Source organism: Mesoplodon densirostris, chromosome 8, assembly GCF_025265405.1.
Source record: "Mesoplodon densirostris isolate mMesDen1 chromosome 8, mMesDen1 primary haplotype, whole genome shotgun sequence".
In the NCBI taxonomy this organism is placed as follows: Eukaryota; Metazoa; Chordata; class Mammalia; order Artiodactyla; family Ziphiidae; genus Mesoplodon; species Mesoplodon densirostris.
Genome location: NC_082668.1, coordinates 113,062,177 through 113,089,703, shown reverse-complemented (window position 1 = coordinate 113,089,703; position 27,527 = coordinate 113,062,177). Strand labels below are relative to the sequence as shown.

The window sequence follows — 27,527 nt, the reverse complement described above, 5'->3', positions numbered from 1 at the left end:
CTGAACCTGAATGTGGTGCAGTGTCCATATGGTTTTATAATATGGTATATTTGTTTGTCTAAGTGTTGAAGTAGGCTTTTGTTACCACCACCTCCATTAATAACAACAAAACACTAAGAAATGAGTGGATTTTAAGTTAACTTAAACACAATATCTAAGATTGCCTCATATCATCTTTCTGATACTAAAATGACCATTTAGTTTCACTTACCATCTGCCATAAAGAAAGTAGGTACTGAGTATAAAATGAGTGATTGATACTTGATCCTAGACACCAAAGGAGCACATAGTCGGTCATAAATCCATGGAAAAAACATGATTATTCATGATAGATTTAACTGGGTACTTGTGCGATTTGGATGGATTAATCACCAGAGACTGGAAACTAAGAGACACATGATAGTTTTTAATTTTTTTCCCCAATTCTTACTCTCCTGTTTAGTTCTTACTCTCTTGTTTAGTCTCCCTGCCAAAGGGAAAAGCAGCAATGAATGTTATGATTTGGGAAGATGCTTTCTAATGTCAATGTTCAGCAACCACAGCACTTGCTGCGATATATTTGCAGCAAGGAAATTGTTTGAGGAACATAATTTTTACAGGATGTAACAGCACTATATGCTTTTCACAGCTTCCACTCATAACATTTGTGATATTTCAGGGAAAACTGCAAACTTTTATAAAGCTACAAAACAGGCCTCTAAGGGGACCCATTTTAGCTCAGTTAATAAAAGTTCTCAGAGTATTTCAAGTTTTTTAAAAAAAAGATAAATCATGGAGATCAAGACATCAGGACAGTCCTTCTTTCAAAATAAATTACCCTGGATCCCATAAGAGGGGACAGTTGAAAACTAGCATCAATATATGAGGAACTTGTATGGGCTTTGTGGCATATTTTCTCTAAATTTCTTTCTATTTAATTTTATATTGGAGTGATGTAGAGAAAAGTGAAAGGATTTTTTTTAGACTTATTTTTCCTTAACTTTAGGTTGGAGTGATATATATAAAATAAAAACTGAAAGAAGGAAAGAAAAAGAAAAAGAGACATTGTGGGAACAGGTATTAGAAATTCCACATAAGCATTTCTCAGAATAATGGTGTTACAATGAAAAGTCATAAAAGGAAAATAAAGTGCTATACATTTTCACTTTTGCTATGTGGGGCATTATAGTTCATAAATGTAATTTTGTACTTGATTAAGAAGGACATAAACTGGAGATCAGATAAGTAGCTGTGAAAAAATTTGGCAATTTAAACAATATTCCTGTGCTTTAGTACACTTGTCAAATGGAAAATAGAAAATTCAAACTAACACTTTTACCTGAATTTGATCTTAATTATATTCAAAAAATTTTTGCATGCCTTATTTATTGTGGTAGGTGCTTCAAATAGTTTATACAAACTTCAAAAAATATTCTAGCCTTAGTAATACCAACTTTAGAGTATTTTTGAAGATTAAGTGAGTATTTGGAAGCATGTAATATAGTCAGGGTTAGAAAGAGAATTCCAAAATATTGGATCTATTTTAAATATGGCTCAAGTGAAGAGTTAATTTAAGTTATACTATTTCCTGCTAACATAAAATTGAAAGTTAATAGTCTTAAAATATATCCTTGAAACAGAGAAGTTTATAGGCATGTTCAAGGTTTCATAGAGGGAGACTGAAAATTCAAACCTAAGGTATGTAAGTTCAGTACTCTCTCACTTTACCAATTTTCTCATAATATATGGAATAATGTATGTTAAAATGTTTTCTGAAGTGAAAAATAGTACAAAATATGTGTATATTCATGCAAGAATGATTCAATAATTCATCCTTTTGACCAATTACTATTCTACATATACTCACCGTGGTAGGATTTGGGACACAAATTCAAAAGACAAAATGCCTTCCATAACACATGAGCAAGTAAACAGAAAAAATAAATCCAGAATAATATGATATGAGCTGGAATGGACATATTCTAAGTTCTATAGGAATAAAGAGGCATAGAACTGCCTAGGTCTTTTGGTGTAAATAAAGGTGGAAGAGGATGTATTGAAAGCTGCCCAAAGATGGCAGTTATTCCCCACTACTTTATTGAAGTATAATTGACAAATAAAATGGTATGTATTTAATGTATACAATGTGATGATTTGATATATGTATACTTTGTGAAATGATTACCACAATCAACAATTAACACATCTATTGCTTCATATAATTACCGTGTGTGTGTGTAAACGTGGGTGTGTGGTGAGATCTACTCTCTTAACAAATTTCAAGTGTATAATACATAATATTAACTATAGTCACCATGCTGTCCATCAGATCCTCATAATTTATCTATCTTATAACTGAAAGTCTGTACCAATTTGTTACTAGTGGGAGCCAGAACCAAACTCAGGTTTGGCTGCTCTCTGCTCAAAAGTCAATGTTCAAGAGACAATGGCTGATGGAAAATGAAAGACGCTTTATTCAGGAAGCCAGCAACTTGGGGACATGGAAGACAAGCATCCCCCAAACAATCTTGCAGTTGCCGACCAGGCAGCAAGAACTTTTAAAAGAAAGTTTCAAGGGTGTGCAGATGGGAACTATGTGCAGAAGAGCATAGTTAGCTCCAACAAGTGTCTTGAAACTGGTCATGTGGTCGTCTGGTCAGTGTCATCTTGATTGTTTTAAGCACAGTTCATCTTCAACTCCAGGGTCAGTTTATTCCTATTTCCTTGAGGCCAGTTCTTGGAATTAGGCAAGCCATAGACTCAAGATGGAGCAGCTTATGTCATGGCTACAGTCTGGTCATCATGCAGTCAGCTTTTTCCCTCTGGTGGTTGTTTTAGTATCTGCAAAACAACTCAAGAATATGTATCGGATACTGTTATCTATGTCCTTCAGGGAGGAACTAAAGATTCTGTGACTCTATTGTTCTAATCATTAACTGCTTGAGCTTGCTCTTTTGTGACTCAGGGGAGGCCTGGGAGACTACAGATCTTCTACAAACAAGAGACAGGGGACACAAAAGGGCTTTTGTACCTGGGAGGGCCCTGCAGCGTCCTGCTGAGTTTCACTTTGACCAACATCTCCCCATTTTCCCCACCTCCCACCCCCTAGCAACCTGAATTATGCTAAATGGAATAAGCCACACAGAGAAAGACAAACACTGTATGACTATCATGTAAAAGATCATGTACATGGCCAGAGAGTAAGGTCAAGTTCCAGGTGTGGAGAATTCCCTTCTATCTCTTGTTTTCTCTTAGCTAAGCATACCTGGACATACCCAGACTTATTACTGCTCCTATAATTCTTGACCCACTGGCAAGGAGACTAAGTCACTCATCCCCTAGTACTAGAGTCTAAGTGTTGTTTTGTTCTGTTTCACGTGTTCACTTTCCTCCGGGTGGATAATTCAAACCAGAGATATCAACATAGATCCACACATCTTAGATTAAGGGCAGAAGAAGTCAGATGTAAGAGGCTACCCCAGATCTTGTAGACTAAGCTGCTTTGTATAATCCATTTGTTACAAGAGTTCTACATTTGGTGTAGACACTTACCTATCTATTATTAAAGTTACACTTTGTTTCTTAGATCAATTAAGGTAGCACTCAACTGCAAATATATTGTAAATGCAGCAAACAGTGGATCAAGCAGGATTTCTTGGTTGGTGGTATTATTTTTAAATTTTTATTCTTTTCTTACATAACAAGAAGACTAGTATTAGAAGTAGACAGCCCAAGGCCGATGAAGATGATAAACAATCATACAAAGAGTACACGAGATAGCTAATTAGTGATGCAGCAGTCCAAAGAAAGAGTTAACTTTAACTGTTATAACATGGATTATATTTTAGAAGTTTCAGCAGTAGTAAACATTTATGCTTTTTAACAGAAAGTTCCTGAATGCTTTACATACAATAAATCTATTAATCTTAACAACAACAACAACAAAACTCTAAGAAAAAGAGCATTATTATTATGAGCCTTGTTTATAAGTGAGGAAATATTCCTAAGCAGAAGCTTTGAAGCCTGGAGTAGATATTAGTATATCAGACAGATGTGAGACAAGTAGCACAGTGTTAGGTGTAATCTATTGTAGAGTCAGGACACATAAACAATGTATAATCAGAGTCCCAAGCAGAAATCACAGAAAATTTGCAGTCAAGCCAAACTGACAAAGGAGACTCTGAAAGCAGAGTCACTACATAGTAACTGCTAATAAAATAATAGGGGCATTAGCCTCTAGTTTGCTCTGACAAGTTGTCCTTAACTGATATCTAGGAAGAGTCTTGAAGTAGGATTCAATCAGCAGGATTTTCCTCCCACAGTGTAAACTGTGCTGGGTAGGATGTGGGGGAGGTGATGACAGTGGCTCATTTCCCCTGGGGTATGGCCTGGAGTGAGGGCTAAAATGAAGGGGAAGTGCCCACACTCCTTGGTGGATATTGCTGGACAATAGTCATCCTGAAATGAAACTGGTTATCCAAATTATTAGGACAATTTAAAAGTAATTTGATTTCTGCCTCAAAGGATACAGTCAACAGAATGAAAAGGCAACCCACAGAATGGGAGAAAATGTTTGCAAATCATATATCCAATAAAGAGTTAATAGCCAGAATATATAAAGTACTCTCACAACTGAACAAAAAATCAAATTGAAAAAAAATGGACAAAGGAATTGACTAGACATTTCTCCAAAGAAGATACACAAATGGCCAAGAAGCACATAAAATGTGTTCAAAATAAAAAAAATCAAATGCAAATCACAATGAGATATTATGTCATACTCATTTGGATGGCTACCAGAAAAATAAATAAATAAATAAATAAATAAAAAGTGTTTGTGAGGATACAGAGAAAATGGAACTCTTGTGCATTATCAGTGGGAATGTAAAATGGTGCAGCCATTGTAGAAAACAGTATGGCTGATCCTGAAACAATTAAAAATAGAATTACTGTATGATTCAGCAATTCCACTTCTCAGTATTAGTGGGGAGGAAAAACTTTTCCTCTACCCTCTTAGCTTTACAGTCTAGGGACGGGCAAGTTAAACTAAAAGAAGACAGATTAACAGGAGAAAAGGCATATAATTTTTATTAATATTGTACATGCATGGACTTTCACAGAAAAGAAGTGAAGCTCAAAGAAGTAGTTAGAATTGGGGGCTTATACACCATTTTAACAAAGCAAAGAAAGTTTGGCCTTTGAGGCAGGATAAATCATGGGCCAGTTATTAGGAAATATATGGAAAAACTAATAGAAGATATGAGGTTTTTTAGTAAGGTTTATTTAAGCAGACTCATCTTGGTGCTCACTCTCTCTCTGTCCTTTTGCTGTTATTGGAAAGGGGGGCACCTTCATAAGGGAAATTTATGCTTCATTCACAAAGGGAAACTTGTACTACTTTAGACAAATAAAGGGAGGGCAGAGAACTCGTCTGCATCTGCTGATTTTCAGTTGCCTTAATCTCAAAATAATCCTTATGTCAAAGTGGCATATCCTGATCTCCTTCAACGTATACCCCAAATAATTTAACGAAAGAGTTTCCAACAGGTATTTGTATTGATGTCCATAGGAGCATTATTCACAATAACCAAAAAGTAGAAGTGGCCTAAGTGTCTACTGACAGATAAATGGATAAACAAAATGTGATATATACATTCACTGGAATATTAAACCTTAGAAAGGAAGGAAACTGACAACATGGATGGACCTTGAGAACATTATGCTAAATTGAAATAAGCCAGTCATGAAAAGATAATTAATGTATGATTCCATTTATATGAGGTCCCTAGAGGAGTCAAACTAATAGAGATAAAAAGTGGAATGGTGATTGCCAGGGACTGGAGAGAGGAGGAAATGAAGAGCTATATTTTAATGGGCATAGAGTTTTCATTTTGCAAGATGAAAAAAGTTCTGAACAGGTGTTGCACAACTTTGTGTATGCACTTAACACCACTTGAACTGTATACTTAAAAATGGTTAAAATATGATTAAAAATATGAACATGGACTGCAGTGTCAATAAAATTGGACTTCTTTCTGTAGGCAGTGGACAGCTGGCCACTGAAAGTGTGTAAAGAGAGAAATGACATAAATAGATTTGTAGTTTGGAATTATAGTCTAACCGACATGAAGAAGATACATGGGGATTGGGAGGGGTAAGGAGACTGAAAGTAACTAACACTCTATCCAACACACATGAATTGTGAAATATTATGCTATGTGAAAGAGGTCAGTCACAAAAAAACACATATTATATGAGTCCATCTATGTGAAATGTCCAGATTAGGCAAATCTAGATTGATAGAAATTGTATTAGTGTTTGCCTAGGGCAAGGCGGATGGAGGGGCTGAGAGGAGACAGAGTATGGGGTTTCTTTTTGGAGTGATGAAAATGGTCTAATATTGATTCTGGTGATACATTGCATAACTCTGTGAATATGGAAAAAATTATTGAATTAGACACCTCAAATGGGTGAATTTTACCTTAATAAATAAATAAATATATATTGTATTTAATTTTCTCTCTCTTTCTCTCATATATATATATATATATATATATATATATATATATATTTCTTAAAATTCTTTCACAGCATCTATTGTATTTAATATCATAGATTTCTGATCAGAACGGGCTTATTGCAAAGCTCTCATCAGTGGGTCTTCCTGGGCCCCATGAACCTATAATCAAGGCAGTAAGAGGCTGAGTTGCTATTTTCATTTTCATCCTACTGATCGTAAACTGAGATGTCTCACATTTGCAAACTCTCACTAGTGGGTCTTTCTCAGGTAGCACAGGGTTCAACCAACCACAGGATGGTTTGAAGACTGGGTTCTGTATAAACGTATTATGGGCAGGACACACTAGAAGTGGTAATATTTGCTCCTGGAAAGTCATGTTACTACTGAGAATGAAGGTGAAAACTATGGGATAGAGAGATTACCTGACTCTCCCCCCACCTTACTTACAACTTCCCACCTTGTGAGGGCGTGGAGCTGGAGAACACAGAAGAAAAGAGGAGAGAATGAAGAAGGAAAAAGAAGAGTATAGGGCATTATTGCGATTGCATTCAATCAAGGTTTATGGAGAGGGCTTCCCTGGTGGCGCAGTGGTTGAGAGTCCGCCTGCCGATGCAGGGGACACGGGTTTGTGCCCCAGTACGGGAGGATCCCACATGCCACGGAGCGGCTGGGCCCGTGAGCCATGACCGCTGAGCCTGCGTGTCCAGAGCCTGTGCTCCGCAACGGGAGTGGCCACGGCAGTGAGAGGCCCGTGTACCACACACACAAAAAAAAAAGACAAAGTTTATGGAGAAGAATAATCTTTAATAGAAGAAGATATCAGTGCTTTCTCCTACTGCAGGAGCCAAGGAAGATAGACTATTATTGATCCTGTAGAACCAGCCTAGGGAAAACTTCGACATTACCTGGGTGGGATTGTGTCTGGAATCCCCCTTTCATATAAGAAATGTATTTCAGGGAAACACCTGAGAGAGATCAGGATTTAGAAGTTGGAAGCTACCTTGATGCTTTAACCTGTCATTTGCATCATGACCTCATAGCTTTTCACATATTCTCTTGTAAAAATGTGCATCTTCTAAGTGCCTGATACTTTGTGAAGCTAGTAAAAAGAATAGTTAAACACTGACATTATTAAGTTGATCCAGAAAAAAAAAGTCGTGGCTGACAGGCCTGTAGAATGTTGCTTTCTACAAATTAATGAAGAAAAAAATACTGTGGCTCTCTCTAAGGTAATAATTCAGTTGGCAACAGCAAGCCTGAAGGAGTTTGGCAGTAGAATTTCCTTCTCAACATTCATTACCACCCCTTCAAATCTACATTGAGGTCCCAAGGGAAAAGTGGAGAGAAGAATATGAAGTGTTTAGGGTTTTGTTGGCATTGGCTTTTGCAAGAAAAAAGTGCTACTATTACAGAGAGAAAATTTTATCTCTATCACAACAAAACAGTAGTTTAAAAACACATGCTTCTAGAAAGTCCTCCATTCCTCTCTTCATTCATGTAAATTCTTTGTGAAAAAATCAAGCTCAAGGTGCTATTTCTCATGGAGCCTACCAGCCCTATCTGATCTTCACCTTCTCCCAACAACTTAATGTTTGCACTGAATTACCCAGCATTTGGTATATATCCTTTGCTAATGATGACTTTTCCATGAGTCTCTTTCTGTTTTTCCACTGTAAGAGAATTTCTCTTTTTTTTTTTTTTTTTTTTTTTGTGGTACGTGGGCCTCTCACTGTGTGGCCTCTCCCGTTGCGGAGCACAGGCTCCGGACGTGCAGGCCCAGCAACCATGGCTCACGGGCCCAGCCGCTCCACGCCATGTGGGATCTTCCCAGACCGTGGCACGAACCTGTGTCCCCTGCATCGGCAGGCGGACTTTCAACCACTGTGCCACCAGGGAAGCCCTCTCTTTGGTTTTGAAGTCTAGCTCACCAATGTGCAAGTCAGAGAACTAGAATCCTTCGAGAGGAAAATGTGTGCATCCATTAATGTGTATAAAAAGAAAGTATGATGTTATATTGTTCATTATTTCTGTTGCATTTCACCTCCATCTCAATGTCTTTATTAAGCAGCTTTTGACCTTTTAGTTTAATCACATGTTCTAGGTTCTGGGAATCAACCCTTAGACTCAACAACATATTTGGCTTTTCAGTTTTATTTTTACCCTGATCACTTCCATGAAGTTTTCCTTTGAAGTCTTTCTCTATTTTGATTTTTCTTGGCTACTGTCTAACTTATGGGGCCCTGGTCTCTAGGCCAGTGTCAAGATTGGGTTAATTGACTTGTCTTTCTGCCCCAAACAACTTGATCTGTGGCAAGAAGACTTCTATTACATGTATAATCTTCATGCTGCCAGTCATAATTTTGAGCATATAACAGCAATTTAAAATATTTTCATTTAGTTAGGTGATTAAAATTCAATGAAGCAAACCAGGAAAACAAACAAACAGTTTTGTTTACTAGGCTTCAAAAGTAATTTTAATGGATTCTTATTCTTCTGATAAGTTGATTGAATTGATTGGTGACCTTAGTTGTGCATAGACACAACCTAAATGAACCCAGGTACTTAGTGGATCATTGGTATGGAAAATCCTTTGTTATCTCTTGATTATACACAAAGAACAAGCAGAGAACAATAGAACAATTGCGTACAATATTGCATCTACTACAGTAATTACATGCTGTCATGACTGATGCTGGTTTTCCAAGCCTCTGAGGGACTAGTTAAAAAGAATAAGTATTTCTTCAAACTTAATATATGGCAAGAAGCAAGGTCTCTCTTCTCTGGAGAGCAGCTATTTCTTCTTTCTGTCACTTTCCAGCAAGCATTTTGTATTTCTTTGAGGTAGCAATTGTCTTTGTTTGTTTTACACTTACTGACTTGATATAAAACAAGTGCTCAGCCAGGTATCCTAGCAACACAGTGCCTTTTTTATTCCTCTCTGGTGCTTAGTTATTAAATGCTCTGGAGCCTTTTCTCAAGCTATTAAGGGACACATATGGCTCATCTAGGGCAACACACTTCATCTTGGTCTAACTTATTGGAAATGAAGATTCATTACCATGGATTATTCACCTCAAAAAGGGACACTCTTGGCCCTGAATGATCTCAGGAGGCTGGGAATAACTCCAAAATTGTGTTAATGTAGACACCTTGAGGAAAGTAAGGCCGCAGATTAGAAAGGGATGATGTCTCCTTCTCCCACGGGGCTCTGCCTCTCATCACCTTGGCAGCAGGTTGCACTCCCAGGCTGAAGGATGTAGGAGTCAGCCAAATTAAATGTGGTCCAGCTCTGGCACTAATAAGTCTTGTGATTTTCAACAGGTGTGAGTCACTTGTGAAGTTTTCAAAAATTTTGCTAGCTTGTTTTTAAATCTGCCACTGTTAAAATTAAATTACATAAACTTACAATAAAAAATACATTAGAACACAACACCAAATGATGATGATGATGTGGAACAACAAAAACTCTTTCATTGCTGGTGGGAATGCAGAATAGTGCAGCCAAATTGGAAGACAATTTGGTGGTTTCTTAGAAAACCAAACATACTCTTACCATAAAATCTAACAGTCACACTCTTTGCTATTTAACCGATGGAGTTGAAAACTTATGGCCACACTCAAATCTGCACATGGATGTTTATAGCAGCTTTATTCATAATTGCCAAAATTTAGAAGCAATTAAGATGTCCTTCAGTAGGTAAATAAATAAACTGTGGTGAATCTGGTGTTCAAAAGAAATGAGCTATCAAGCCATGAGAAGCCATGGAGGAATCTTAAATGCATATTACTAAATGAATAAAGCCAATCTGAAAAGGCCACATACTGTATGATTCCAACTATATAATGTTCTGGAAAAAACAAAACTATGGAGACAATAAAAAGATCAGTGGTTTCCAGGGGTAAGAGGGGAGAGAGATAAATAAGCAGAGCACAGAGGATTCTTAGGGCAGTGAAAATACTCTATGCGACATCATAATGATGAATACATGTCATTATACATTTGTCCAGACCTATAGAATATACAACACCAAGAGTGAACCCAAAGATACTGTGGACTTTGGGTGATTATGATGTGTCAATGTAGGTTAATCGTTCAAAAAAATTGTACCACACTGATGCAGGTGTTGATAATAGTAGAGTCTGTGCCTATGTGTGAGGGCAGGGAGCAGATGGGAAACTTCTGTACTTTCCTTTCAATTTAGTTGTAAGCCTAAAACAGCTCTTTAAAAAAGTTTTAAAATACATTTAAACAAAAGTAACAAATACTCAAACTCCTCAGTCCCTTATTATTTTATTATATTTCAATAATATCTATGTATTTGTATTATTTACACTAGGAATTAGCAAATACTATAAATTAGAGCTTTGGGAGGAGAAAGCTGTACTGATTTTCAGAGCACTTTTCATATATCCTGTGAGGCAGTCAGTGTGATTACCATCATGATCTTATCACTGATGTAGATATTAAACATTTAAATGACTTATTTGAATCATATCTTAAATGGCTACATAGAGATGGAATCCTAGGTCTCCTGATTCCTAGTCTCCAAATATAACTTTTCCTTCTCACAGTCCAATTATTTTTCTTTTCATAAGAGGCCAGATAGTAGATCTTTGGTGATTTCATGTCACCCTTTAAGCTTGCTTAGCAGATCATTGTGTTATGTCTGAGACACACCTAATTCCCTGTTACTCTCTGGGCCATATATTCCACTTTCCTCAAGGGTAGTAATACCTCCCCTGTCTACCTTACAGGTTTATTGTGAGAAAGAAGTGACAAATGGACAGGAAAGTACTTTGAAATAAATATAGTGCTGTTAAAATTTTATGGAGTGTTTTTTATTAGATGCTCTTAATTTCTATTATCATCTCCCAGTTATAATAATTACATTGCTAGTAAAAAGACATGAATGGTGCTTATTGCTGAGAATTAAAAAGAGAAGTAATAAAGATGTTAAAAAAAAAGAGAGAGAGAGAAGTAAATTGGACACATGAAATTTCTGCCACATTCTCTCTTCACTCAACTGATTAGATTCATTTTACAGGTATAGTGAGTTTGTAACTCAAGTTGAAGAAGTGGTAAATGAAAAGAGAAAAAGTGAATGATTTGGAAGTTTTTATTAAATTTAAATAAGTAATTTAACTGAAGGTGGTAACAGTAAGAGACAGAAGAAATGAAAAGGAAGTTAAGCTGTGACCAATATGAAGGCAAATGTTTCTTAGCAATATAAATTGTTCTTTGGTGGGACGTTGTGTGGAGGAGTCCGGAAGAATTAAGGTGTGTGGTTAAGTTGTCTAGGGCTTGTGAAACTCAAAATTGACTTCCATTAATATGGAATTCTGTAAGAGGAAGGAGTCAATTGTACCTAGAAGACAAAATTACACTAGGTGACTGGATTATCAGATAAGGCTATTACAGACACAGGAGAGGAAAAATTTTCCTTGACCCTCTGAGCAATCCTGGCTGGATCTGAAAATCAAAGTGACAAAGATAGATTAACAGGAGAAAAACATACAAATTTATTTATGCTTTACATGACACAGGAGCTTTCAGAATTAAAGACCCCCAAATACAATTAAAACTGAGTATTTTTTGCTAGGTTTGATGAAGAGTGGATAGCTGTGGAGGAATATAATAGCAAAAGACAATGAGGTAAGTGCAGTAAACTGGGGGAAATTTACCAACGCCTGTTTGCATTCTTCTTAGTATCCCTTTGTTTTCGGAGATAATGAAGCTCCTTTCCTCTGAGTATAGGGAGGGCACCTCTCAAATAGATGTTTTATGACCTGTTTCAGGGGAGAAATGTAGGGAGGAAGTTCAGAGTGATCTCCTGCTTCTGCTGTTTTCTCAGATTCTTTCAGCTTAAATTCAGTATGACAAGGTGCCATATTTTAGGATATTCTGTCCTGAGCCCCCTCACAGGAAAAAGTTGAAAAATGTAAATTATGGATTTGGAATTAAGGAGGGAAAAATCTCATTGATTTTTTCAGCATCAAAGGAGAATTTTTACATTTCCTTACTGAGTTTTAATTTTTCTTACTCCCCTTACTTTTATGTACATTACATGTGTATTTTTATTAATATCTGTAGCTTCATGTAACATTAGATACTAACAAAATTTTGGAACTCATGAATTAATTTTTAACCTCACATATAGGCAGTAGACATAGTTGAAGATATAATGGCCAAAAGTTTTCCAAAATAATAGAAGTCAACAAAATATATGTCCAGGAAGCTCAGAGAGTGCATAAGGATGAACATAAAAACAGACTCAAATATACACACACATATCTATAAGTGTCATAGCCAAGGGGCAAAAAAACAAAAATAAAGAGAAAATCTTCATTGTAGCGATGGGTGGGGGGAAAAAAAAGAAACATTGAATATAGAACAAAATTAAGAATTGCAGAAAACTTTCTGTCGGAAGAAAATAGAGGGAGTTATTTTTTTATTCTGAAAGAAGGAAATAAAAACCTATCAACTCGGCATACTAAACTGAGAAAAAAATATCTTTTAGAAATGAAAATGAAATAATAACTTTCAGGCAAACAAAAGCTGAGAGAATTCAGTCTCAGCAGAACATTCTTCATGCAGAATGAATGTGATACTAGATGGAAATTTGCCTATACACAAAGAAATGAAGAGCACCGGTATGATAAAAAATAAGGGTTAATACACAAATTTTTATTTTTCTATTGTTATGTGTAATGACTTTAAAGATTTTACAAAGCCAATTTAGTAATAATATACTGAGGATTTTTTTTTTTTTTTTTTTTTTTTTTTGTGGTACGCGGGCCTCTCACTGTTGTGGCCTCTCCCGTTGCAGAGCACAGGCTCCGGATGCGCAGGCTCAGCGGCCATGGCTCACGGGCCCAGCCGCTCTGCGGCATATGGGATCCTCCCGGACCGGGGCACGAACCCATATCCCCTGCATCGGCAGGCGGACTCTCAACCACTGCGCCACCAGGGAGGCCCAAATACTGAGGATTTTTAATGTAGTTAGAAGTAAAATGTATGACAAAAATAGCAAAGATAAAGGAAGAAGTTAAATTATATATTTATATATATATAAAAGCATAGAGCAACCACTAAAAATAATTACAAAGCAAGTAAAATTCATAAGACAATAGTGGAGATAAAATGAAGTTAATGATAAATTCTCAGTACAGGAGATGGCCAGAAAATAGAGGAAAACTGAAACGGAACAGATGAGACAAATAGAAATAACTATCATGATGATAGATTTGAATCTAAGTATATCAATAATTACAATAGGTATAACTGATCTAAATATTCCAAACAAAATCAGAGATTGTCACATTTGACAAATAAAGTGAGACCCTATTATATCCTCAGAGATTTTTAAGAATATAAAGGGATTGTGAGACAAAAAAAAAAAAAAAAAAAAACCTCTTTGAGACCAGCTAATTTATTCTAATATACATATATTAATTAGGTTGGGAAGGAAATGCAAATTCTGTAATCTTAATTTATTGGATTTCTGTAATTTTAATATACTGTCCATAACAAAGTAAAATGAAAGACTATAATTCCAAGATCTACAGTAAATCTTGGGATTGAGAATGGGAAAATATTAACGATGCCTGATATTAAGTGCCTGTCACACAACCATATTAGAAGAGCACATGTTCAGCTTTTAATAATCTAGCCAAAGGGAAGGTAAAGCCACTTCTTTATACATATAGACTCACGTATATTTTTGGACTACATACTGATGAACATTTTTCTAACAGAGAATACATAGACACCCAAGTTAGCACATGGGCACTGACATAAAAATAGCTAGAGGAATCCTTTTAATTATGATTATATATTGATAACTGGACTGGAGAGGACTTCAAATCAAATGTCCTTGCCCAGAGAACATTCAATCAGGCAAACTGTTTCCACTATAGAATTTCTATGTTAAGTTTTGTTTGACCAGAGTGTCATGTTTTATACAAATGTTCTCCATGAATAAGCAGAATGGGGAAAGGCACAAAATTAAGACCATATATGGAGCACAGAGTAGAATTAAGAGGGTTCAAGTTGGAAAGTAGGAGAAAATAAAGTTGGATGGGCAGAGTGAACCAAATTGGAGCAGATACTCTTAAAATTCACTTCAAATATCAGGTGATGAAGAAAAGTGAGGAAGAGTGACCATGACAGATAAAACTAGGGGAACTCTTCTAGAGATAAGGATACTATGAGTCTAGGGAATGGGCTAGATACTCCTCTAAATTCCAGAAATACACAATTAACACAACACAAATCTTTTCCTTGAGATTTAGGAATGAGACTACGATGCTTGACTATTCATCAGAATTGATTAAAATGAAATATATCATTGAATCTAAAGTGATGAAACTTTAAGTAAGATTGTCCACCAAAGGGTATTTTCATCAAGAGTATAGCTTGATGTCATTCATTTTTTTTCTATGAATTCTGTAGTAGATTTAGTTTTTGACATCTGACTCTTTCTTTCCCCAGCAGAGCATGGAAGAAATCTCTATGGCGTCAAATAAGACTAATAGAAGTGGCATGCAGAATAATTTTTGCCTCAAAGTTGATTTTATCACAAAGATGATAAACAGTGACCCTATCCTAATTCTTTATTAGTAAGAGCAGTCCTGATATGCCCACTCCACCCCTCCCCATCCCACCATGAGAGTCAGTATAAAATATCTGGTTAGAAGTTAAATTATATTTTATTGATGAACTGCAAAATGTAAAACATTTCCCCATAAGTATGGTAATAAAAATCTACTTTTTTTATACAAATGGGAAAAGGCTCTTTCCCAATTGGATTGAGTTATCTGCCAGAAAATGCCAATTAAAAAGTCGTGTTCAATATTTAAGATGAAAAATGAGGCCAAATTAGGTTTTTTCAAAGTCACAAGTAACAGATTTTTCAGCCTAAACTACCTCCCACAAAGGTATTAAACAAACTATGCAAGTCAACCAATAAGCAACTTGTGGATTTGGAAAAACTGGTGAATGGCATAAAAACTGAGTACCATCTATGGCTCCCTGAATTCTCTGGCAGGAGCCAGAAGCAGTCCTGAAAGATGGTTCATTCACTTTCCTTTTAAAAAATTGTATTTATTTACTTTTAAGTGATTGGATGTTGGGGAGGTGAGAGGTTCTGATATACTTAGGTTCTGTGTCCGCCATATGTCTTAATTTACAATTGTTCAACTACAGGACCGTAGAAATCAGCATGTCCAAGCATACAACACAGCCCAAATGACCTCCTCTGGCTTGGTTCCATGTTGCTAATTATTTGGCTCCCAGAAATAACATGCAACAGCCCAAAAATGAGATTGATGCCAGAGGAGGGGGCATTTGAAGATAGTACCCACACAGCCGGAGCCACCATCTAATTGTTATTCTCCCACTGATCTGGGAAGGAAAAAAATACCTGCCACTTATTAAAACTTGAAGATTTTCTTCTTTCTAAAAGAGTACATGCTCAGGACCAGAAGTGCCTCCAGCACAGTAGCTGATTCAGTGAAGCAGCAGACACATTTCGCAGGTCTATGATTTCTGTGTTGGTCCTCTCCTCTGCAACTCAGAGTGTTATGCACTTTCCTCTTCTAGTTCTATCATTCTTTGTGGTCATTCTCTTTTTCAAGGAGACAAAACACTTCTGTATAACTCTTCTCTGTCTACTCATGTACTGCTTGATTCAGTCTTTCAATGGTTTTCTACTTGAGGCAGTAATTCAGGTCATTTATCTCTTTGATGCATTTCCAGATGAGTATATTAGATCTACATAGTCTACAGTCTAGAGGCCTAGGCAAGAGAATTATAATTATTATCTGTATATTTTTAGTATATGTTTTTGGCAGCAGCATATTTTAGTCAAAATATCATGGGCTTTAGTGTCCAAAATGATTTGAGTTTAAGTTCTGGTTCTGCCTTTTACTAACAGCACAATGTTGGTGATTTATTTAACCACTTGAGGTTCATTTAATTTTTCACATAAATTACTATATTCCATGGAAAGCACTAGGTATACAAACATGAATCAGTTATGGTCCTTGTTTTCAAAAATCCATGATGCAGTGAAAATGAAAGACATACAAATAGATTATTTTAATATAATAAAATTCTAAGATATGTGTAGGTATTAGGATATCTTAGTGACACAGAGTATGTGAAGAATTTTCTCTTAACTAAGACACTTTTATATAAGTGTAACCCTTAATTCACAGAATAATGATGTTCTCTACATATATTTTCTTTCAACAATATCTGGCACTTGACTCTTCAAGATTACAATATAAGTGTGTTTCATCCTTCAAAATGCAGATACAGTTCAATGTTCACCGTGAAATCTATGTGGTTTCTTCTTTTTGTATTTCTAACTCTTTTCTTCCAAAGCCATTATCACCACACCAGCAGTAGCTCATGTGAATTTTATCTCTTATCCCTATGCTGCATTTGAACTTATGTTCACTGCTTCATCTGTCTTTTCTCTACAATGATATTAAAAGTTTCTAGAAAGCATAAGCACACATGGAATACATTTCATCTCCTTCCACTCTATGACATATAATGAGTCCAGGAAATGTTCATAATAATCAGACAGAAGATTGATAAGAAAATGGAAAACTCAAAAAACACTATACACCAACTAGATCTAACAGACTATTTATACTGCACACTCTACCATACAACAGCAGAATACATTTTCTATTCAATAAACATAGACTATTCTCCAGGATAAACCTTATATTAGGGCACAAAACAAGCTCAATAAATTTAAAACAATTGAAATGATACAAAGTGACCTTTCAGATGACCATTAAATGAAGCTAGAAATCAATAACAAGTAAAATTGGAACATTTACAAATATATGGAAATTAGCCAATGCACTTTAAAACTTCCCTACAAATGAGTCAAATAAAAAATCACAAGAAAAATTAGAAAATACTTAGAGAAGAATAAAAATGTAAACCCAATATACCCAAAGTTATGGGATGCAGTGACATCAGTGTTGAGGTAATTTATAGCTGCAAAACCTAAATTAATAAAGGATGTCTCAGATCAATAATCTAATTGTACACCTAAAGGAATAAAAAAGAAGAGCAAACTAGACACAAAATGATTAGCAGAAAGAAAATTTGTACACCTAAAGGAATAAAAAAAGAAGAGCAAACTAGACACAAAATGATTAGAAGAAAGAAAATTTGTACACCTAAAGGAATAAAAAAGAAGAGCAAACTAGACACAAAATGATTAGAAGAAAGAAAATAATAAAAATTTGGGCAGAAGTAAAAAAAAAAGACATTATAAAAGAAATAGAAAGAACTTAAAAGTAAAAGTCTTGTTCTTTGGCAAACTCATCAGAATTGACATTTAACTATATTGACGAAGAAAAATGAAAGAACATACCAAATAACTTATCAGATGGGGGCATTATTACCAACCTTACAGAAATAAAAAAGATTATAAAAGAATACTGTGAAAATTATATACCAAAAAATTAGATAAACTAGATCAAATAAATAAAGTCTTATAAATGCATACTTACCAAAACTGATTTAAGAACAAATAGGAAATTGGAAGAGACCTATAACAAGTAAAGAGATTGAATCTGTGATCAATGACCTTTCAACAAAAAAATTCCAGGGCCAGTTGGCTTTGCTGGTGAATTCTACTAAAGTTTTAAAGAAGAATTAACACTAATCCTTTTCAAACTCATAAAAAAAAAAGGATAGAAGAGAACACTTCCTAACCCATTCTGTGAGGCCAATATCACCCTGATACAAAAGCAGAGAATGAAAGCACAAGAAAACTACTGATTAATATTACTGTTAGATATAGATGCAAAAATCCTCAATAAAATATTAGCAAACTGAATCCAGCAACATACTAAAGCATTATACACCATGACTGAATTAGACTTATACCAGGAAAATGGTGTTTCGGTGTAAAAAAATCAATCCATGAAATGAAGTGGATGGGGGGAAGCACATGATCCATTCAGTTGATGCGTAAAAAGCATCTAACAAACTATAACACCATTTCATGATAAAATACACACATACACACACAGACACTGAAAACTAGAAATAGAATGAAACTTCCTCAATATTATAGAAACATTTATGAAAAACTCATATCTAAAATCATACTCAATGGTGAAAGACTGTGCTTTCTCTCTAAGATCAGAGAGAAGAAAAAGATGGCTGCTTTCATCACTGCTATTAACATCACTATTTAACATTGCATGGAAATGGTGGTAGAAATGGAAATTTTGCATGGGCTCACATAGCCACTGTTGAGTGCTCAATCTGACACCAACAGAAACCAATGCTGATATGACACCATCCCTGGGGTGATCAGTCAGGTACCTGGTGGCAGATTGATTACACTGAACCACTTTCATTGTGGAAGGGTCAGCATTTTGTTCTTTGGAATAGACAATTACTCTGGATATGGACTTGCCTTCCTAGCACTCCATGCTTTCACCAAAACTAGCACCCACAGACTTAAGTATGTCTTATGTACCACAAGTATGTCTTATGTACCACCATGATATTCCTTACAGCACCGCTTTGACTCAATGAACACACTTCACAGCAAAGGAAGTGCAGCAATGAGCCAATGGGCCCATGCTCATGGAATTCACTGATTTTATCATGGGCCCCACAATCCTGAAGTAGTGGGCTTGTTAGAATGATGCAAAGACATTTTGAAGACTTAGTTAAAATGTCAGATAGGTGGTAGTATCTTGCAGGATGGTGCAAGGTCCTCCAGAAAGCTGTATATGTTCTGAATCACCACAATTACAATAGAACTCAGTTACAGAAGTGAGGACTGTAACTGTCATCAGGATTTTCTCTTTATTTTATTGTAACTGTGTGTGTGCGTATACATATATATCACACATCTATTGTATATATATATCAATATTATATCAGAGCATTTGTTATGGGATATCAAGAATAGTAAACATCACCCAAGGACTTTACTTCCTTTTCTGGGAATGGGTTAGTGCATTTTTGGTTGAATGCAGGATAGTTGTATCCTATTAGGCAGCATTATGACCTTGTTATTGTCTTTATTTGGAGGTTTAGTATGGTTTAAGGAGATGCATATGCATGTCAAGTTGACAAGGGGTGGACTTGTAATTATTAATTGTATGTATCAACTTGACTGGCCACAGTGTACCAGATTAAACATTATTTCTGGGTGTGGCTGTGAAGATGTTTCCATATGAGATTAGCATTTGAATCAATGGACTCAGTAAAGTAGATGGTCCTCCTCAATGTGGATGAACATCATCCAGTCCATTGAGGAACGTAGTAGAACAAAGAAGGAGGACTTTGCCCCCTTCTTTTTTTTGAGCTGAGACATCTCATCTCACCTTCTCCTGCCCTTGGGTTTCTACTGAATTATACCATCTGCTTTCCTGGGTCTCTAGCTTACAGACAATTAACTGTGAGACTTCTCAGCCTCCATAAATGTGTGAACCAATTTCTCCTAATCGCTCTCTCTCTCTCTCATATATATGTGTATATACACATACATACATACATCTTATTGTTTCTGCTTCTTTGGAGAACACTAATACTTTTAATCATTTTGTCTGAAATAATTATCACAATCTCTCCAATCTAATGCAGATGATATTTAAATTATGTGATCATGGTTTACAATTATACAACTTATTGGGAGACATTTGAACAAAGATATAGGTCCTCAGATTACAAATATAATTGATGTTCTCTCTAAAGTGCTATTATCTGTAGATATTTTAACCCTAAAGATGTCAAACACACACATACAAGCCTTTAGAAAGCCAATAAAATTATGGTATACAGCAGTGGTATTTCCTCGAATTGCAGAAAAAAATAAAATTTAACTTACAGAAGACATTATTCTAGTATAAAGAAATGTGAAGGGAGTTATCTTCTAATGATATGAGGAAGAAATATTTTCACATTTAGCTGAGGAGCTGAAGGGCAAATAAATCCATTTGTGGAATTTGATGAGCCCTAAAATGTGAGTAATTTCTCTTTATCTATAAAGAGAGCCGTGAAAGTCTCAACATAAGTCTAGTTCCCATTTGGTCCTCCTGTCAATATGATTAACTGAAGTCTTTAGGTGGTTATTATGAGTTCTAATAAGGAGTCTGTGAGTGAATTTTTACAGTCTTTTAGAGTAACACTTCTGCTTACTGAACACTGCAGCAAACATTTCAAGCCAACAGACACAAGACTGCTAGTGAAAGTACAGTTTTACAAAATATCACAATCCACTCATTAGACATAGAGTGTGTTATTGAGGGGAGACTATGATTCCTTTCATATGTGGGAGTTTTCTCCTAGGTCAGGAAATAAAGGTGAGTAGTTGAAATCTCGAGGCCTCCTACATCCACTTGGATTGTCATGATTCTCCAAGTACACGGTGCCTTAAAAAACGAATTCCCAAAGCTCGCATTGTATCTTGCTGAGTCTTCATACACCACACATTACTGAAAATAATTGAAAAATAACAAGCAACTAATGAAAAATCCAAACTTTAATTTGGCCAGCCACTGGAAGCTGTCTGTGTATCTCACTTTCTAAATCGAAATTCCTTATTTTAAAATAATTAAATATCAATTTATTCTCTTTAAGTTTTTCAAACTACTTTAGCTAAAACCAATGGTTCAATTGTTTGTTTCAAAAAGAAATATGAGTATGTATATTGTTGTAAATTATAAAATTCAATTTTTATCATCTTCTATTCTTGCATTAATCTTTTTAATCAAATGATGAGTTTAAGTAGATAAAATATCAGCATTAAAAATATATTTACCTGGGCTTCCCTGGTGGCACAGTGGTTGAGAGTCTGCCTGCTGATGCAGGGGACACGGGTTCATGCCCTGGTCCGGGAAGATCCCACATGCTGCAGAGTGTCTGGGCCCATGAGCCATGGCCGCTGAGCCTGCACGTCCAGAGACTGTGCTCTGCAACAGGAGAGGCCACAACAGTGAGAGGCCAACATACCACACACACACACACACACACACACACACACACACTATATATATATATATATATATATACCCAGATATACACATGCATACACATGCACACACACCCACTACAGATCAACCCAAGAACAGCCCTCATGTTGATTTTCAGCTTAACTCCACTCTTAGGTTTGTACTTGAAGCAACTGATTAACATAAGGTGCAATATATTGCAATTAAACTTTGAAATATTTTTAGGAAAGTGATGGCGTCAAAAGAAAAGGGTAAAACCAAGATTTGCATATCACACCCTTTTAGCTTCTTCTTTTCTATATTCTTACGTAAAAAATACTTTTTTTCCTCCTGATGTTTCTTTTTAAACATCTTTTTATTATCCTTTTCAGTGGGTAAACTGATTTACTGTCTTGCTGCCTGAGCACTGCTACTGGTGAATGGACCTTATCTCTGGCCTAATATTGAATTTTTTGTTGTTGTTTTTGCTTTTTGTTATTTTACTTCATTTTGATTTTGGACACCTGGATCTCCTTTTATCTATTAATGGGAAATTTGAGTGACTGGAAAATATCTAATACAGTATTTAGTACTTGTGTATTTTTAGAAAACTTCCAAAGATATAGTGAAAAAAAGTGAAAATTTTTTTGAAGGAAGGCTTATGCTTTGGGGTTTTCTTTCCTATTCAATACAGAGCAAAGGGAGATTTGACCAATATTTAGCTCATGTGATACCATCGTCTCACCTGATTTCATTATGTCATGTATTTCCAATTGCACACATTAATCTGCAGCATCCTGTGATTTCCCAATGTAGAAGTCATATTATGAATTTAAAAGGCTTTTATCAAAGTATTATGTCTGTTTATCAATGAACATGTGAAATAAAATCATTGCTTTCTAAGTGAGGTCAAACCTCACGATGGCAGGCAAATCACCTTGCCAAATCAGCACCACATCACACAGGTTTCTCAGACTATGCCACAGGGCAGAGATGGCATAGGGTCTGATCTGCTTTGGTAATGAATTAACCTAACCCAGGAGTGTATTTATACTACACACCAGTCTGAGAGATTATGTATTATAAATGATAAAAAAATGAATTGAGTTAAGAAAATTGTTATGATCTCCAAGGGTCCTTCAATGCCTGCATTATATGATTCTAAGACTCTTACCTAGAAAACATCTGATTTAATTGTCCAAATATGTTTGTCTATTCAAATTAACAGATACTGCAGATGTGAATCCTGGACTGAAGAATTGGTAAAGTTAATTGTGTGTATGTTTTCTTTCCAGGCAGACAATCAAGAGAGTTAATCATTAAAAGCTTTTTGAAAATGGAGGTTATTGGATAATACAGTCTAATTATTCTACCTAAATCACAGTATTCTTGAATATTATTAATATTAGCCTTTTTTCCACTTACCCTCTCATATGACTTTATTAGCCTAAACCTGATGTGGATAGACTCCTTCTAGCATTTTCAATCGTGATAAGTTTTAAAAGGAACATCAATTGTATATAAATAAAGCTCCATATACATCCAATATTTAAGGGTAAAACAACATTAATAATATCTATTTTATATCTAATACCTCTCATTAGTTTTGCCTGATGTTTTCAATGTCTTTTAAAATACCTTTTAATCCTTAAATTCCACTTTCATCCCCCTTCTTCCAAGCAATTTATTTGTAGAAGAAACCAGGTAATTTATCCTATATAGTTTCATACACTCTGGAGATATTAATTTTTACTAAGAATTCAACCAAAATGCTATTAATACAATGCTAACCATTTAGCATCATATTTCACTTGTTATTTTTCCAAGGTTCTTTTACAGGATCTGATTTGATCCATTTGGTCCTTGCATCACAAGTAAAATCCTTAATGGAATGGCACCTCTAGGGAACCATAATGAGATACGAGGTTAAAGAAGCCAGGTCAATGCATGGGTTTGGATTTATGGCAAGCCCGTCCCCCTGGGCCTCTCATAGTGTCCCATGTCAGAGCAAACTGGCCCCGTACCATTGCCTGGCCTCTGTCTGTAGGCCACAGGCACTGAAGTGGTTTGCACAGTGGAAAAGAAAAGGGAAAAAAAAAAAGAAGAAGCCAGGTCAGAATGGTCGTATGTTTACCCTTAGTTGCTTGAGGTTGGGTGCTAAAAGCTGAGTTGCCATCAAGGTGAGATCCCAGAAATGCTTATCAAATTTCAGTGGCAATAAGCAAGGCAAAATTATTTTAAAGGAATACTGAATTTTAATTCAGTATTTTAATACTGAATTTTAAAACTGTGGAAGAAGCAAAGACAACAGGATGCAAATCAAGGGAAGATTTGAACAAGCAATTTAATAGAGGCATAGCCATAGCCAGTACAAGTATGTGGAAACTTAATTTTAAGGAATATTTCTTCTAAGGTCAAGTTTGAAGTTTTATATAAATCTTAACAGACTGGGCACATATTAGGTTACATTGGAAATCCAAATATTTCTTTCCTAATTTTATGGAGAAAGTATTAAGCTCAGATTGATTTCTTATTTGAATAATTCTTTAATTTCAGCATACTGCTTTCAAATGACCTTAGTGTTTTTAATTCTAACGTTCTATGTTGCTTAGACCAAGAAAAATATTAGTTTCAAAAACATATTTAGCATTCCCCCATAAACAATTTGATACCTACATAATCAACCAAAAGAATTTCTTTTTAAATTCTAAGTTTGTTAATCAACCAAGTTTGGAATCCACTGCTTAAATCACACCAAACCTCACAGTTCTACCTCTTTTTTATTTTATTGTTTGTTTGTTGACATATTTAAATGATAAAGACCAGAAGTAACAAGATATACAGAAAATTTTTCTGATTTTGGAGTCAACCTTGTTTTTCAAACTTGGGCAACTTAGCTTCTAAGAGCCTCCTTTTCCTCTCCTTTAAAATAGAAATTAAAATACACACCTTAACCATGAGTATTAAATTAAATAATTTAAGAGACTGGATGGTAGTAAGTACTCCATAAATGCTAGCTCTTAATCTTCTTTTAATCAATAATGCATTGACTTAAAAAAACAGATGCACTAATGGCTATATTTAATACAGGCATAATTTTGCCATAAATTATTTGTAAAAATAAAAGAAGCAATGAATAGATTTATTTTAATTCATTTTTAAACATATAGGTCTTGCTGTTGAGTTTATTAATTCATGTGTTTATGTTCAGGGTACATAAAGGTCCTCTAGAGAATCAAGGGATATTTCTTTTCTTCAATAACAAATCATTTCTAAGAGGGAAACTTAAAAAGCATCTGCAAGCTTTGAAGATTATAACATTTGCTGGTGTAAACATGGGAGAATATATGTAATATATATTACTAGTGGCCTGTTTGTCAAAGAAGTCAGAAATGTTGCCAGAGGTAAAATAACTGTGAGAGGCATTTTTAACAACAAATAAGGTAGGAAAGAATTTTCCATGACCTTCTTGTTCTTGTCTCTTCCAGTCTCAACTAGTACATTAATCACTCAGACACCGAGACACACTAAACAGCTGGCCTGAGCATCCTGTGAAGTCCTGGAGTTTTCATAATTGGTGTTGGCTAGTAGTGCTAGCCCAGGAATATTCAGGATGGCTACACTGAACATGGAGATGCAAAAAATTTCTTCCTTTGTCTGCTCCTCCGGGGAATCATTTGTTTGGAACCTGGAACCAACTGAGATTTTCTGTTATCCAAGTAACATTTAGGTTATCCAACCACACTCAGCATGGGTTTGGCTTGCCAAGGGAAAACTCCCTGCTTCAAATTCTAAGATTTTCCTTTATACTTGGAATTTCACATCTGGTAACAGATTGCAAGCTTTCCAACCCCTACACAATTTCTACTTTTTCTGGGAAAGGGGATTGATTACTAACCACGTAATTCAAACTAATATTATCTCTTTTTACAGAATTAATGAGAAGCTATAATTACCAACACTGTTTACCTGCTACTCTGGGAGTATATTTCCAAGGCACATGAATTAGCCATCGTCAGCTTTATAATTAGCGTGTGACAACTTTAATTCCAAAGGCATGTTTAATCAACAGCAACAGATGGAAATGCGCCTAGTGGTAAGTCATCCCCTTCACAGCTCCTGATAGCGAGTTTGTTCCACTGGCTCTGAATTATAAGCTATTTAGCATAGTAAGTGCTAAATTACTGGTAATATTTGCCATCTTTTTTGGGCTCTCAGAGTTACAATACATGAAAGTAATTATAATCACTGACATGTATGAGTACTTACTACATACTAAACACTATTATTGTTTTAACTTAATGAAGACTCCAAATAACCCCTTATATTAGGTAATTTTAATATGCCCATTTTACAGGTGAGGGAATTGAGCCTAAGAAAATCAAAGTGACTTGCCAAGAGTTCCACAGCTCTTAGCAGTAGGGTCAAATTTGGATTCACTGTGATCGTGCTGTAATAAAATACCTTTGTTATTCTCAGTCATGTGGGGCTGTTTAGTGGTTTTGGATTCTGCTAAAAAATTTGTGTTATTTTGTGGATCTTATGATTACAGGATCCAGTTTTTCTAACTTTTCTCCTCACAAGGATCAGTCATATACATAGAGGACAGCAGCTGTCTGCTTGGTCCTTTTATTAATTCTACAAACATACTAACTCAGAGTCAGTCACTGTGCAAAGTTTGGACTCCCCATTATCTATATTGAATAGCAGCTGCAGAAACTTTTGGGGAACCCTCTCAGAGATGTTCTTTCTACCTCCCAGAGATTCACTGAAGTTACCTTCACCAAGCCTACCATATATACTTGTGACTTTACCTCCAGCCCCCTTAAGTCAGCGCCTTCTAGGGTTTCACCACTGTAGGAAAAAGATGATCCAGCAGGCTCGGATCTCCATTTCTAAAGTTCCCAGACTTAAGATATCAAATCAGATGCAGGGAAAGGATGCCAAAGTTTAGGAGTTTGGAGCACTTTGACTTCTCCCTATCAAAACACAATTTCTCCTTCCCCAGTCTACCTCAGGGGACAGTATAGACTAAACATATCTAGACCTGGTACCAGTGATTTTTAAACCTATCCTAAACATTGAGATTATCTGATGAATTTAAACAAAAACCTCAGCAAGTGTGCCCAAATCCATACTGGTTATCCAAAATCTCTGGGGGTGTGGCCTGCACATCTCTCCCTGTGAAAACCTCCTCATGGAAATGTCATGTCTAGCTGGGGTTGGGATGTATAGCTTTAGACATTCAAGCAGAGAGCGTTCTTTAATGTTTTTCTGAAGAAAAAGTTGTTGTGTGTTTATATTAAATCCCAAAAGTCATGGGTAAATTGCCTGTAGCAGTCATTTCTTAGGCACAGAAAGTGGAATCTGAAAAGTTTCTGGCCCCTACAATGATTCTGAGGGGTTTTGTCCCCTCTAATTTAGAATGTGTTGTTGTTAGAGAAATGACAACTGCCATGTGATCACACAAATACCACTTTCATTTCTTTGTAATTAACCCTGGGATGACCTTTATACATTTTGGAAATGTAGAAATATCTAGCTGCCAAACATGGTTTAAAAGCCTTAGAATTAAAAATGAATAAATTAGATTTTTTTCCTTTTTTGGTCCTCAACGATCATTGGCTTTTTGCCCCTTCGTTTGGTTAATGAATAGTAACTCTAAGATGTTCAGATCCACTGCCTGATCTTTCCACCCTTGGTGAAATTCTTTAAAACATAGGCACACGTGCCCACATACACACACACACACACACACACACATCATATCATGTTAGTAATAAAGGGCCTTTAGAGATCTTTGATTTACAAATGGGGAAACATGCATTATCTTTCACATAGCTTGATTCACTTACAGCCACATACTTAATGTGACTTTTACAGTTTAGACTTAATTGAACTGATTCACTGACAGTCAGGTATATGTTAGTAATACAACCCAAATGTAATTTTTAATGTACCAGGAAATCTCCCTTAATATGAATAATGAAACTATCCTTTACATTATTAGGTGGCCTATGGACAAAATTAGACTATTAGCTAA

The 27,527-nt window shown here is 35.6% G+C and overlaps 1 non-coding gene across 1 annotated transcript; it reads left to right on the top strand.

Moving 5' to 3' along the window:
- The first annotated feature begins 23,429 nt into the window (after positions 1–23,429).
- Positions 23,430–23,561, top strand: LOC132495529 (small nucleolar RNA SNORA42/SNORA80 family). The gene has a single exon (XR_009533262.1). It is a non-coding gene; the product is annotated as a small nucleolar RNA SNORA42/SNORA80 family (small nucleolar RNA).
- The last annotated feature ends 3,966 nt before the right edge of the window (positions 23,562–27,527 follow it).